This window comes from Haliaeetus albicilla, chromosome 11 (assembly GCF_947461875.1).
Source record: "Haliaeetus albicilla chromosome 11, bHalAlb1.1, whole genome shotgun sequence".
NCBI lineage: Eukaryota > Metazoa > Chordata > Aves > Accipitriformes > Accipitridae > Haliaeetus > Haliaeetus albicilla.
The window spans coordinates 16734134-16748618 of NC_091493.1; positions in this window are offsets into that span (position 1 = coordinate 16734134).

A 14485-nucleotide genomic window follows, 5' to 3' on the forward strand; every position below is an offset into this window, starting at 1 on the left:
CAGAGTCGGGGCGGGGGGAGCGGCGGGAGACACCGCGTCCCCCGGCGAGGAGCCGGGCAGGGGCAGGGCGGTCCGGCAGGCGCTCGGAGGGGCAGCCCCGGCGGCGGAGAGGGGTCCTGCGGGAGGGCGGGGCCGCCCGGCGGGGGAGGGCGGTAAACGGCCGCGCCCCGCGCCCGCGGGGCGGGAGGGTGAAAGCTCCTGGGGTGTGGCGGAGGGAGCGGCTGCCGTCTTCGGGTGCCGCTCTTCAGGGGGAGCGGTGCTGGGGAGGGACAGAGAGGGCCATGGGAGCTCAGGGCCGCCCGGGGGGCGGGGAGGCAGAGGGCGCCGCGGGTACCGGCTCCTCGGCGGGCCTGTGGCGGCCGCAGCCAGGGAGCATTCCTCCTTCGGAGAGCTTAAGTAAATAGACGTTCCCCTCCACATGGGGACGGAAGGCTGAAGCGCGGCGCCCGGCAGTACTTAGAGGAGGGCCCGCGCCCAGGGCCACTGCCCTTCCCGAGAAGCTGCGAGTCTTCCTCTCGGGGCCCACCTGCCTCCAGTCGGGGCACAGCGACCGGTGAAGCCCTTCACCTAGAACAGCCACCGGGACCCGTTCCGCAGCCGGCCTAGGTGGCACCGCTGGCCTTTTTGTTGGAGGCAGCCCTTGCTCCTCAGCCCACAGGACCCCTTCCCCACAACGGCCAGCCCTTGCAGAGGGAGCAGGGATGCTCACCTTCGCTCTCCTGCTTCCCACAGCTGTTTGAACACATTACACCTAACGTGCTCTGCTGTTGCTACACCAAAACCCATGGACACACAGCAACATCCAGCAGCATGGCTGTCCCATAGCTGATCTGACAGCTTGCACTCCCTCTACCAAGGTTTGCTACCTCTTTCAGACAAGTGCCACCATCTCTCCAATTGCCTAAGCTTCATTTTTACCTTCCAGCCACCCCCCACCAGAAGACACACACCACCCCCACCCCCCCAACGGAAGACAGCATATGTTGGGTCAAGAGAAGCAATAGCCCTCAAAAAGCTTTCTTAGATAGTGCTGTCCTGATCATAAGTATGACCTCTTGGAGAAAACCGTCAAACAACTGTTCTGCAGCAGTCACTGCACAACTCTGCAGCAAGAATCACTGAGTCACCAATGCAGACCATTGCTAGCCCAAGGAACTGCAGGACAGGCATTTTTGAAATTCCTAGTTCTCTCCTACTTACTTGGATTATGACATGATAAAATGCCTCAAGAAAGTAAAAGTTATTTACAAATACAAATTACATCTGCATAGTATGAAAAATACATATTATCATCCAATGCTACCAATTTACCAGAACACATGGTACAACAGTAATTTACCAGGTTATTAGAAAAGAAAGATTAGCAGCAAGGCCCAGTGTAATGCCAGTCAGCACTTGCTCCTTATATCAAAAGATAGGCAACTGTTTGGGGTTTTTTGGTGGTGTAAGTCCAATACTTTCACATCAGAAGACCCAACAGGTTAGTACATTTCATTTTGATGTTTTTAAATAAGGCAGCTTGGCATTCCACAGAAGGATGTGTATAGATGAATCAAGAAGGAAAATCACATGCTGAGAGAATAAATAGCAGTAGGAAAACTGGTGTATCTTATTGTGCACGGGAACATAGATTAGGAATAAATAGAGGTCTGATTAAGTAAAAATAGGTTGTGGCGCAAGTTGTTCATTATTTAAAGACATGAATTTATTATTCATACCCATAGCATAAATCCATTCTGAATAAAAGTTCAGTTACTTACATGAGACATCAGCTTTTTGCCTTTTTTTTTTCAAGATTAATACTTTAATCATGGTTCAGCTTTATTTTTAGCAATCCAGGAAAGTAATTACTGCCCCACCCTGAGCAAAAAAGGCAATTAATCACTTCCTTTGTGAGACAAAGCAGAGAGATAATCTGAGATGGACAACAGCACACAAACTCCTCTGCATTAACATTCCAGGCTTCTGAAACGACAGCCTCTCCCTGCCAGTGTTTTTCATTTGCACTCTCACATTCCTCACTCATACAACCATGCCTATTTCTCACAGCATATCTGCTAAAGCTTAGAGCGCCAAGAAAAGCACGCCTTCAGGCCTGCAACAGCAAGCCATCTAAATTATTCTGGACCTTTCTTCTTAGTGTTCACCTCATACCATTCAGTGCACACACCTCCTGTGCAGGTGTGCTCATTCTAAATGGGCTTGTTTTCCATTGAAACCAAGCAGCTCTCAGTTTTTCTGTCACTTGCAGTTTAACTATTACCACTTCATATGAATACAGTCACGCATATGCATAACTGACATCACAGAGTCATATGTTTTACTGCTGCCACTTGTTAAAAAAAACCTCACATCTGGAAAGCCCTAAGGCGGCAACCAGAAGAGGCCCATACTGCCAGGATCCTTTAGACTGACAGACTTAATGCCTTTTAATTTTTTTTTCCCAAGCAGTTTTAAGTAGCCTTTTTTCAGTTTAGCTTAAACAATTAGGAGGAAGTTTAACTTAAACCAGATTCTAAGATACACTTAAAACAACAGGTCCACACGGAAGCCAACACATTTACATCATCTGATACAGATACATATGCAGATAATCCCTTAGCTCAGAGGAACACCAATGAGTATTAGCCTGCAATTTTAGAGCTGAGAAGGCAAACAGAAAGCAAATTAGAGAAAGCCAACAAGGAAACCAATTTGTTTGCAGGCCCTGCTAAGGCTAAGGGAGACACAGAGCACCTTACAGCTACATAGCTAACAAAAGCTGATTGCCCATAGCTTTACAGCCAAAGCAAACTAAAAATCCAGTCCTTTTTGTTATGACCTGTGGAAATGCTGCGCACTCTTCTAGTACATGTTCAATGCTAAAGCACCCTATTCCCAAATAGACAGTAAGATGTATGTGGAAAAGGTTCTGTTAAAGAGCAAGGAGAAACTGAAATGAACGCCAACCCACACAGATGAGCCTGTACTTATTCCTTTTTCTGGATTTATCTTTGGTTGATCATAAATTCTTTTCCTTCATTTTTCTTTCTGTTGCAGTTCCCACTGCCTCAGGATTATTTTTTTTTTTTATCCTCAGTGGCTCAAGGAATAAGCAATTTGTTAACAAAGCTAACTACTACCTGATAGATCTACAAACCATCAGGTGTCCTGACACCCTGAAATAAATAAATTGGCTTCATTCCTTAGAGGAGATACCTCCTGGAAAGGGAGGGGCAATCGAGTCATCAAATGCTGATTTGTAAGCAAAACACAACCATTCATGCAAAACTCACTGAGAAACTCAGAGATATGCCTAGTGTTCCTAAATTACTTACATGGAGCAATAGGTTTGAGTGATTGGTACAATAATTCTCACCTGAAGTAAATATGAGAATGACTACTCATTTCTACTGTATTGTTGACATTTCTGCTCATGGTGCAGACTGTAGCAGTTACTGTTTCAGATGGATGCAGGGCACTTCGTTTTAGAGGTTAAAAATTTTTCAATTATCTCAGGTTATCCATAAGAAGTTGAATGAGGATTACATGCCTCAGAAAACTCAGTGCATTTTGCACCAAAGAAATTACATCGCAGAGCAGCAGGCCTCCAAGACTTTACTTGCCTAGCTGAAAACAATTTAGTTGCCTCCATGAAACTGATTGCTTCTCTCATTGTAAAGCTTCACCCGGTGAGGGACACAGGTGCAAAAGATGCTGAACAATGTTTTTATGGCCTTGACTCTCACTGAAGCCACTCCAGAGTTAAGCCTAAATTCTGTAAATAACGGGGGGGGGGGGGGAACAAAGCAAAGCTGAGCCATGGAGGAGGAACAACGCCCGGAGGGCTGTGCCCAAGCTGTTGCAAATTATGTACTGTGTTCAGAAGTGCTAACAGGGGGCTGGGGGAGGGGGAATGGACAACGGTTTGCCCCCAAGCAAATCCTTCCCTGAGAAAAAAATGTGCTTCCCTGGCATTGCAAACTTTTACATTATTTATAGGGCACCCTTACTATTCTCAGACTATTCTGATGATGGTCTTTACTGTAAGCTGCTCTGGATGTGCAGCTCCAAACCTGAAAGCACCTCTACAGTAACCACACTCGTTGTTGGCCATTCAATTTTTGATGGACTAAGTTTTCTTCTTTAACAAATAAACAATGTAAAAATCTCAATAATATTTGCTGTCATTCCAACCTGCACTTCAATCAATTTATCCCTGAAGGTAAGTCTTTCTTAAGGTCACCTCTCTTTCTAGGCTGCAGGCTTTACAAACACAGCAAGCGATGGGAAGCCATTCGCAATAGTCAAGCTGCAGGTGTTTCAGGCTGCTGTAACCTGAGCTCCTGCCCCAGATGGCCTCGGACTTCGAGGAAGCTGCAGCAGAGGACAGGCTGGCTGAGGTCAGACATGGGTGTGTGCCTTGGCTCCCAGAGGCTGTTCCCTCTGGGTAGCTAAGGCAGGTTGACCTGGGGTACGGCCACATGGTGGGACATGGGTCTTTAAACAAGCAGAAAACAGCAGATTTCTGGAAGAACACTTGTTAGGCATAGGTCAGTGGTGGTGAGCAACAGGACAAGGCTGAGCTGGTCAGCAGGGCCCTGCACCATGCTGCGGCAGTTGCTTTTTGGTTCTGGATGCCCCGTTTGGCTGCAGTGCGGGGATGTGATGCTAGTGACCTCTGAGCGAGCTTGGGACCAGCCATTGCCCACCCTTAAAGAGTGTGGGGTGGCCTCAATTTTATCCATACACACATAGGAATAAAGTGCCTGCTGTACACATCTGCTCTGTTCTTCAGCCCCAGCAGCCAAGACACTTTGCTGAACAATTAATTCCCTGGCTGTTGCTTTTCAGGAGCACAGGCAGTGGAGGGCAGGCTTTCCTGGCTGGCTGAGCACAGCCACCTCGGGTTGTAGGAGGGAAACTGAACTACAGATGCTGAGATAGACCCAGACTTTAAAAAAAGGAGAGAGAGAAAGAGGGGGGATTGGGGTTTCTTTCCACCACCTTTGTAAAAGCAAAACGACATCCCGTATTACACTGAGCACTCGTCGGTAGCTCCCGCGCCACCCAGCAGCACATCTCATGGGGAAACAGACAACACAGATGGAGTTGACCTAAAACCAAAGCTGATCTGTGATCAGCTAGAGTTTCACAGGAGCAACCTGACACAGCTGGTTATCTGGGAGGAGAAGATTATCTTGATAATACAAACCTGTAACAAAACCTACAAGAAGTGATTTATCTACAGATCTATTTTGACAGCTCTCATGCTAACAAATACAGAAGTAGTGAATGAGTTACCTTTTCCACCTTCGTGATTTCCTTGGAAAACTGTGTAGTCCACAACCTCATGTGGCATGGGCATGTACGAAGTGAGCAGCCTTTGCCAACATACGTAAATTCTCTGGTCCTTCAAGGGTTTGCATTTTCATCTGAATATAAGATACCAGGACACACACAAAAAAGACCTGTGGGGTAAACTACTCTCTTTCTATGGCAGATTTTTCCTTTTTCACAGAAATTTGACTATGTGTATGTACAATCATGTTCTAGCTAAGTGGTCAGTGTAGGTCTTGGGGCAGCAGAGCTGATGATAGTGATTCTTATAATTAGGTCTGGTTAACAACCCCCAGAAAAATGTCATATTTTAGTAATACACTATTTCATTGAGTCCTTTTTATCTACTCAAAGTGGAGGTTCTAGTCCAGAAATTTGTGTCAGCCTGAATGCTTTTTCAAAAGTTTTGATTAAAATGTTCTGTGCTTTATAAGGGGAAAATGCTGTTTACCCAATTGAAATAGTTCTTATAATGGTTTAATTGAAAAGACTGTGCTTTTCATCTTGAAACAGGTATTTCAGACATCACATGGAAAGACTGTCCTTTTGCTGTCTAGTAAAACTCACCTCATTCAATCTATAAACTTCCAAAGGATCTCCCATGGTACAATCTGGCAATTGATTTCTCCAAAGGGTGTATCGATGGAGCATGCTTAATCTCTGCACTTAATGTAATCGGTCTAAGCCATCTCCCAGGAGCAACTGTGCATACTTCATCCCACAGCTGAAGAAGTGGGATGAGATTTCTTATGTGATTTTAACTCTGTATTGTAAACCTGACTGTGACTCTGAGCACAATGGAAGGTCCCTACAGGTAACCATTCAGAAGCATAAGAATCCCAAATGCTTCCTATGTTGAGGAGCAAAGAATAGAAAAGGGTATAGAAACAAAAGGCAAAACAGATGGAAGCATGAGTAAGTACTAACACAACGGGATAATGAACTGTGACAGGAGCAAGGGTAAAGGTGTCTGTTGACAAGAATGAAGAAATAGGGGCTTTACTGCACATTACCTGCAGCAATTAATTTCACTTCTCTTTAAGACTCTTTGCCCTTCTGCAAAAAGGGAGTAATGATATTGACCTCTGTTGTAGAGCCCAGCACAAACTGAATGTTGAAAAAAAAAAATTGTTCTGCTTTCCAACTGTTACATAACTACAACTTTTTTTTCAATGTCACATTGAAAAACTTGCACACCCAGGTATGTAATAGAAAGACGGATAAGATATTGCTTAAAAATCTACAGAGACAAAAAATCCTCTACATTCAAAGGTGACAAGATAGGTACAATAAATGTGGCCTATCACATTCTAAAGAGGCAATATTATTTGTATACAACCAAACCACCAGGAGAAATCACGCACCATTCTAAATAAAACTAAACAACTTCTTATCTGTCCCCTTTTCTTTCTGTTTGGAAGGAAGATGTGTCTAAGCATACCTATTTCATACTACGAGAACACATTTACCACATTCTTAGAATTCAGGCATTTAAAAAATTTCTCCTACACTATGATTTGGAGAGATGTTTGACACTGCTGCATATTTGTTTTAAAATGTATTCCCAGTGTTTGTAACACAAATGCTGAGCAATTTCTAGAATAATGAAGTGTTAAGATAAATTTTAGATCAATCAAGAGTTCAAGCATAGCAGAGGATGGACATACAGACATGCTGCTTTATTAGAACCACAAAGAGCTCCATCTCTCTGAGCTGGGAGTAGAGAGAAACCCTGGTATTCCTGTGGTGGTAAGTTAACATGGGTATTCTGGACATTCATCAGCACACACCACTTGAAGGCTGATCCTTGGATCCTGTCACTGTCTCTCCTCATTTTCACTGCAGATTCCATTATAGCAAAACAATAAATAAAACAAGAGTAACATCTTAAAGTTTTTTACCAAAATAGAGGACCCCATCTTTTATACCTGGTGTTTTGGTTTAAATATGCACATGACTGCTTTGGGTTAAATATTCACAAGCCTAAAGTGAAAACTGAAATTTACTCAGCCTATACTTCACATAGGCTTTGCCTAAGCACCCAGAAAAAAGCAATTTTATTGTATAAGTGGCTATGACTAAAGAGCATAAAGCTTAGTACATTTAAAGGTTTAAAAAGGGAAAATTTTGCAAATTTGTTTTTTGATGGAGGAACAGGAAAAAATACTTTTTATATGGGTACCTGTATATAAATGTGTTTTCAAAACTAGTCTGGACAGTATGCATGGACCTAGGAAAAAATATCAAGAACTATTCTAATGGCCACAATGTTACTATGTGGCCTGAAAGGCAAATGGGCATTAACTTTGTTTCAAAAAGTTACCTTGCATTAGCCAGATACATCAAATGTGACATAAAACTAAGTAGGAGAAGTTATTGCTAAATATTGCAGATACAGTGTGATGCAGAGACTTGAAAAGCCTGTGTTGGGGAAAATGGACAGTATGGGTTTGCAGATGGGCTCACAAGTGCAAGTTGTGGAAAAATTCAATGTCACTCACTTCGTCAGTGTCAGTTACAACCAGACCCAAAAATAGATCTTTAGAACAAAGACCTGCAAGTAATGACCCACAAAATATATATTTCTTAAAAATAATGATGTCACTGAGGACTGGCAACCAAACAGACTTCTGTCACTTGATGGGTATTCACGGCAGGACACAGGCCAAACAGTTCAATGAACCCAGCAACAGGTTAAGGAAGTCATAAACATTAAGAGTCTAGCTAGGACATATATAGAGAAATAGCACATGGTTCATTGATCATAAGGAGTGATGACAAGGAAGGAGTCCTTTCAGAGAGAGAAGTGAGCCTTCACTCCATTTTTGTCATGTAGAGATAAGTTTTCTAGAAGGATCTTTTCAGACCCAGGAGGAAAGTTTCCAGGCTTCTACATAACTCACGTGATTCAAGCAGAAAATATAACTTCAAGAAATAGAATATAACAAAGAACTACAATTCAGTTAAATATATTTTTATTCATATTTCAACTCCATGTTTCCAGCTGCATTTTGACTAAAACTTGGGTACACACTACGTGTTTTAAGTTTATGCATGTAGTAAAAAAATGTGTCTAGAAACAAGTGGAATATTTTTTACTGAAATAACTTCCCACATTTCAGAAAATTATTGGAACATATTATAAACCATACTGCTTTATACTAGTTGTCTACAAATATATTATCAAGGTAAACGTCAACAGCTCAGTAATGCTTCCTAAGTGACACTGATGGTGGAGTATCACAGTCCTCCACTATGTCCAGGGTTCTCCCTGTGCGAATCCACACACACTTTTGCCTGACAGGAACCATGAAATTGAGAAGTAGAAATGGTTTTGATGTTTCAGTTACTAGATATCTACCATGAAGTTTACAAAACCAGAGGCTTTCCTCTCTGTTGTGTATTTGTACTAAATCTGGCTTCTCATTTGTCTAGTTTTTAGTCCCATATGTGAAAATGCTTTAAGTTATGCCACCCCAGGTATCCCTGTGGAAAGGATTAAAAAAAATTCTCTTATTTTACTTCAGCACTTCCATCTTTCTTACAGACAGGCTTGGAGATTCAACCAAGTGACAATAATTATAGTTCTGAGTCAGGCTTGAACTGTTGTACTTACTTTATCAGTGCAGTCCTTCTGTATTTCCCCTGATAAGAGGGAGAAAATTTAAAGCTTTTTATGAATGAAATATAAAGCTACTAATTAGAATAACCTAGATATATTAATTCCTTCAGAAACTAAATAAAAAAAAAAAATTATGCTGTACCAAGGTTGCAAATAACAGCAGTAATAGAGATTTAGCTATGCAGTAAGTCTCATGGTTGGTGTTGGCAATCCTGCATTTCCAGTATTATTAAATCAGTAGGTACCCAAAAGTCATCCTTCAATGTGCTAGATTCATCCAGCAAGATTAGATATTCATAGGAGAAAGCTGTAATGAGATCAGAAGGTAATCATGTAAGATTTATTATACAGTACACTAAAACAGAAGTTACAGAATGACAAAGATAAAACTTGGAAGATGCTTATACATGAAGATCTCTGTTCTGTTTGACCACTGGAAAGAGCTCCATCAAGCAGCTGCCTAACATGCCTCAGCTTGAGAACATCATCATCCAGGGTTACGCCATCACTGAAAATTCACCCAGCAGGAGTAAATGGCAACATCTACACTTTGGAAATGTGAACTCCATCAGACAGGAAGTTCACTTTTTTTTCAAACTCTTTTAAGCCAAGAAGGGCAGGATAATCTACCCTTTGAAAGTCAAACCCTGTGAAATCCAAGTTTTTTTGACAGCGTCTCAGGCTGGGAAAAAGCAGTAACAAAAAAAACCCCAACAAAAATCCTAAAATAAAAATTACCTTTGCATTAATGGACTGCAGTTTCAGGCAGTATATCCAGCAACACAGTCCAGGACAATTGATTCAGTGATACAATGGCCTTCTAAATTTCGTGCCATTATATGGCTGTTAACATTTGTTCAGTACTACAGCATAAGATGAACCACACTGAGTGCTAAATACAGCATGGGTCATATTGTGTACAACTTCACTCTGTTCCGGGGGGTCTCAGCTGAGCTGTGATCGTTCCTGTGAGGGATACATTCTGTCTCAAGGCTTTCATGCTTCCAGCACCATTTTCAACATACCCAACAGCTTTCTTCTGCCACGGGCTGCAGTTAGTGTGAAGTGATGCTGTGGATGCTTTCTGATGCATCTGCCTCCCTGCCTTTTCTCTGCAGTATACAACATACCAATCAATAGACGGCCTTGCCTTCTCCATGCTTCTAGGACTGGCACTGCCAGCAGCTCGTAAGGTTTTTGTGAACTGGCTTATGTAGACTGCTAGATGCATGGGCACAAGAACAATTGTGTACAAGGTGGTTTTTTTGGGGTTTTTGGGGGGTTTTTTTTGTAGTTTTACTCAGCTGTTCATTGCAGGCATAAACAGGCAGTTTTACTAGCAGTGTGTTTATTTTCTTTGACTGCAGTCCTGATTTGTTACTGCTCAGGGAATTTATATATAGGTGACTATTATTTGAAAATACTCTCCCTGTTTTAAATAAGCTATCTGGGAAGCTAGATGCAGTATAATAGGTTTGTCTAATTAAGCCCATTGCAATCTTTGGCATGCCTGGGACTACTTCTGCACTTTCATTTTCCAGGAGAACGAATTTCAAATGTGCTTTGAAATCCTCAGAGCAGGATACAGATGTTCAAGTGACAAAAGCCAGTGCTCAGTATTCTTAATGCCCAAGCATACTTCTGTTTGGCAGGATCTTGGCACTCCAGCTGTTATTCTGATCTGCTGGCTGGCTGCTTTCCATTAATCACTTTTGGCAGAAGAAAAGGCCTTCCAAAGATCTTTCACCTTTGGCCTATACTCAAGCAGCAAAAAGGATGTTGCAGCATCTAAGGCTTGTAACAGAAGGGATCTTCAGCCTAACAGAAAGCATAATTCTGAGTTTTTTGCCATGAGATTCCCCACAGGTCCATCCTGGAAGACTCAACAATCTTGTCAGCCACACTTCATCTTAGGTTTCTGTATCTAGATAGGGTGTTAGTCCTCAGTTACCATGCCTGTGTTCATAGGTACCTGACAAGTTAGCTCATGCCTAGCAGAGATCTGGCAAGACAGTATCACAGGGATGATGACTAGAAGATGGATAATGCCACGCAAGCTTTTTAAGACTTTGCTGGTTGAGGAGGAAAAAAGGAGGAAAATGAATCAAGAAAATATGGATGCAAATCAAAGTCAAATTCAGCCCTTTCTTTCCTGCATTTGGGAACGTTAATGTACAGAAATCCTTAGACAAAGCTAAATGCCCCTTAGTGACCTAAAAAGGAGAAAACTTTCCAAGAACACTACATTTCACTCAACATTAAGATTAAATGTTTAAGAAAGTCAGAACACTTGATTAAGGAACCCAAACTAGCTTTATTCTGCTTCTGATATATGCCCTCAGAAATACTGATGAATTTATTTGTCTGTCAGTTCACTCTCATTGAGCTCCCTCATTTCTTACCAAGGGAGGTAAGAAAGCCTCCTTCCTAAGCCAGCACCTTTCTTACCTGTCTGAGAATGGATTCTCACAGTTCTTCAGCTGTTAGATGGGAGTTTGAGATAGCAGGGATCTGCATCCCAATCACCTACTGCCCCAGGATCCAACTGGGTCTAAATTCCCACATCTTACACAGCTGGGGACCAGTGCCTCCTCTTAAGAGCTGAAACAGAGAATTATATTGAAAACCATATACGCATTTAGTCTTAAGTGGGGGATTTCTTAAGGTCAAGTCAAAGAGCTGAGCCAGTTTCCTTAGGGTTCCTTAGTCTTTGTGCAACTCTAGGTGTAAACTCTTCCTGCATATGATGTGGTAGCATTTATTAGTATTGGATTAGTTGGCATTGGACTTTGAACACCTAGACAGGATGTGAATACATACACCAGGTAGCCAAATGTAAGCTCAGGCTACTGTCTTCTCATGGATAATGTGCTTACCACAGCACATGCTGGCAGGGAAGTTCCTGTGACTTCCTTTTGTGTTGCAGTGATCTGGGCTACTCTGTCATTCCTTACCAGTTCCCCCATGCTGCAGGAAAAGCAAAGGAGGGATTTGTGCATATAAATAGTATGTGGAAAACCAAGGGCAAATCAATAGCCATCAGGTAATATAGTCAACATCCCCATTGAAAAGCCAAAGTAAAAACAACACAAGTTGTGAACCATCCATCAACCACACCAGCTAGCGCAGGTTTGAATTTAACTCAGATGTATTTGGATGTGGTAGAGAAAATGCCCAAGTAGGAGCCTGTCCATGGATTTAGCTACTGGTGTAACTCTTGTCTTGTAGGCAACTATTCCTGGAATAAAATAAGTTAATTCTGGCGTATAAACCCCAGTCCATTCCCGGTCAGCGTGCACACCACATTAGTGCAGCAGTGCTGCCCTAACTCGGTCATGCCATTACACCAGCCCGTCCCTGCTTCGGCAATCCCAGTCTGAAGCATTGAGGCAGCATTTCTGCAGTGCTAGGACAGACATGGCAACCGAGCGGTCTTTCATGTTGCCAGCTGGCCAGAAGCAGACACCAACCTTCTGCTAAAGCTCTGGTTTTCAATTACTGCAAACCACAGCTTGGAGAAACAGCCTGATAAGAGAAAACCAGAACAATCCAACAGAAGACAACCTTTATGAAAGACCACCTTTGTGAAGGAGTCATCTCGGGAAGGGCCAGAGGCCTTCAGCAAGGCCTATGTTCAGCAGAGCCCATTGCAAACCACTCTCCCTCTTCCTCTGCTGTCTCCTCTTGCTTATTTAATGCAGCCTGCAGGAGAGCAAACACTTTTGTAGGTATTTCCAGTCTCATGATTGACAGCTAGTGATTGTCACATGAAGGACTGTTACGCCCCTTGGCATTAGCCAGGGTGGCTATTTTTAGTAAGCAGGGCAGAAACAGCAGAAATCTGCCATTGACTGACTACACCACAACCCTCTGTTACCCACAGATTGAGCCACTTTTTGGCACCCTCAGTAAAGCATTTGGCTAGCAAACTGTTTGCTTCCTCTTCAGGAACACCGGTATCAGCAGGGAGCTCCCCCTGTAATACACTGAAATATTGCTTTATCCTGGGGTGCGCACCTTGCAGAGTCCTTCATCAGGGCACTGTTACCCAAGGTGACATCCCCCAAGAGAAGGCAGTTTGCTGAGATATACTGAAACCTGAGAAGCAAAATAAGGGCTACAAGAATCTAGGCCTAATTTGGGCATTGACTACAACTTAGTTTGGCTGGAGCTTGATTTGGTGCAAAATAACATTTGCAGTTTTACAGAAGCTGGAGCTAGTGCTTTATGTTATTATTGCCTGCTCTCACCACAACTTTGGCTTGTTTCTAGGTCAAACTGTCACTTCGTGCAAACAATTCAAGTGTGCCTCCAAAGACCTCTTGCAGCACAGCACCGCCGTAACCCTGCTCCTCAAGCAGGACCCACTCTCCTTTGCTTTCTGCCGTAACATGAAGCACAGTTTGTGCTTACCTTGGAGCACAGGAGGATGGGGAGAACATCACTCATCTCGTTTCTGGCAGAAGCACGCACAAAATAGTTTTTGTGATATGTAACAGTTTTTATGCATGTGTAAACAATAGCAGTATCAGGTTACTGTTCTGTACATATTCAGTATCACAAGCCTCCTCCCCCCCCCAGTATTAAAAAAACCCAAAACAAACCAAAAAAAAACCACCACAGAGGAATCTTTTAAAAAGTGCCATTAGGATACAGGAGTCTTGACTTCTTAGCTTTGCCAAAAAAACCCCCACAAAATCCTAACATCATGAAATAATTTGAATCCAAAAACTTAAGCTCTGGAGAGGGCCTTTGTGATGAGATTTGTAATGAATTTACAAAAGCCAGCAAAATTGCGGGTTACAGTTTTATCACCCCCTTTCAGTGCTTCCATTCATACACCAGAGAGATTCCTTAGTGGACACAGTCATCTCTTGAATATTTTTTTTGGTAATCCCCCCGAGCTTCATTCTCCACTCTCCTTCACAGTATTTGTGAAACAAATTGCTCTCCCTACATTTACTAAACACCCTTCTTCAGTGCTATGGTAAGAATAGCAACCTTGTTGCCTGCTGCTGTCTCCTCTTCCTCTCTGGCCGTTCTTTTTTAGGGCTACCACCTCCAATTATAGTATTTGAGAATCTTACCAGTGATCAAGAGACATAGGTTCAGTTTTGAGGACTTCATCTAGTAGTGATGGGAAGTTAATTGCTTTTTATATTTAAATTGAATGATGCTTCTTTGAAAATAAGCTTCCCCTATCTCCTTTCAAATTGATCTTGCTTGCTGTAGTATGCCAGAGATTAGAGCTTGGAAAGAACCTTTTGAGAAACTAATGACACCGCTAGAAAAAAAACTGTTACCAAATTGGCTGTCAGTATTTTGCACAAGTCATGATTACTATGAACAGTCCAGTGAGTACCTATCCTAGTATCAAACTTCAGTACAGTTTTGACAGCAACGGGAATTATTTTAGTATTTAGCAGCTGTTTAACAATCCAGAGAGAACTAGCGATTTCACCAGAATTTGTCATAGATCAGTGCCAAGTAAAAAGCAAACCAGTCATAGGTAGCTGCAGACTTAAGACTGTAGCTGGAACCTTT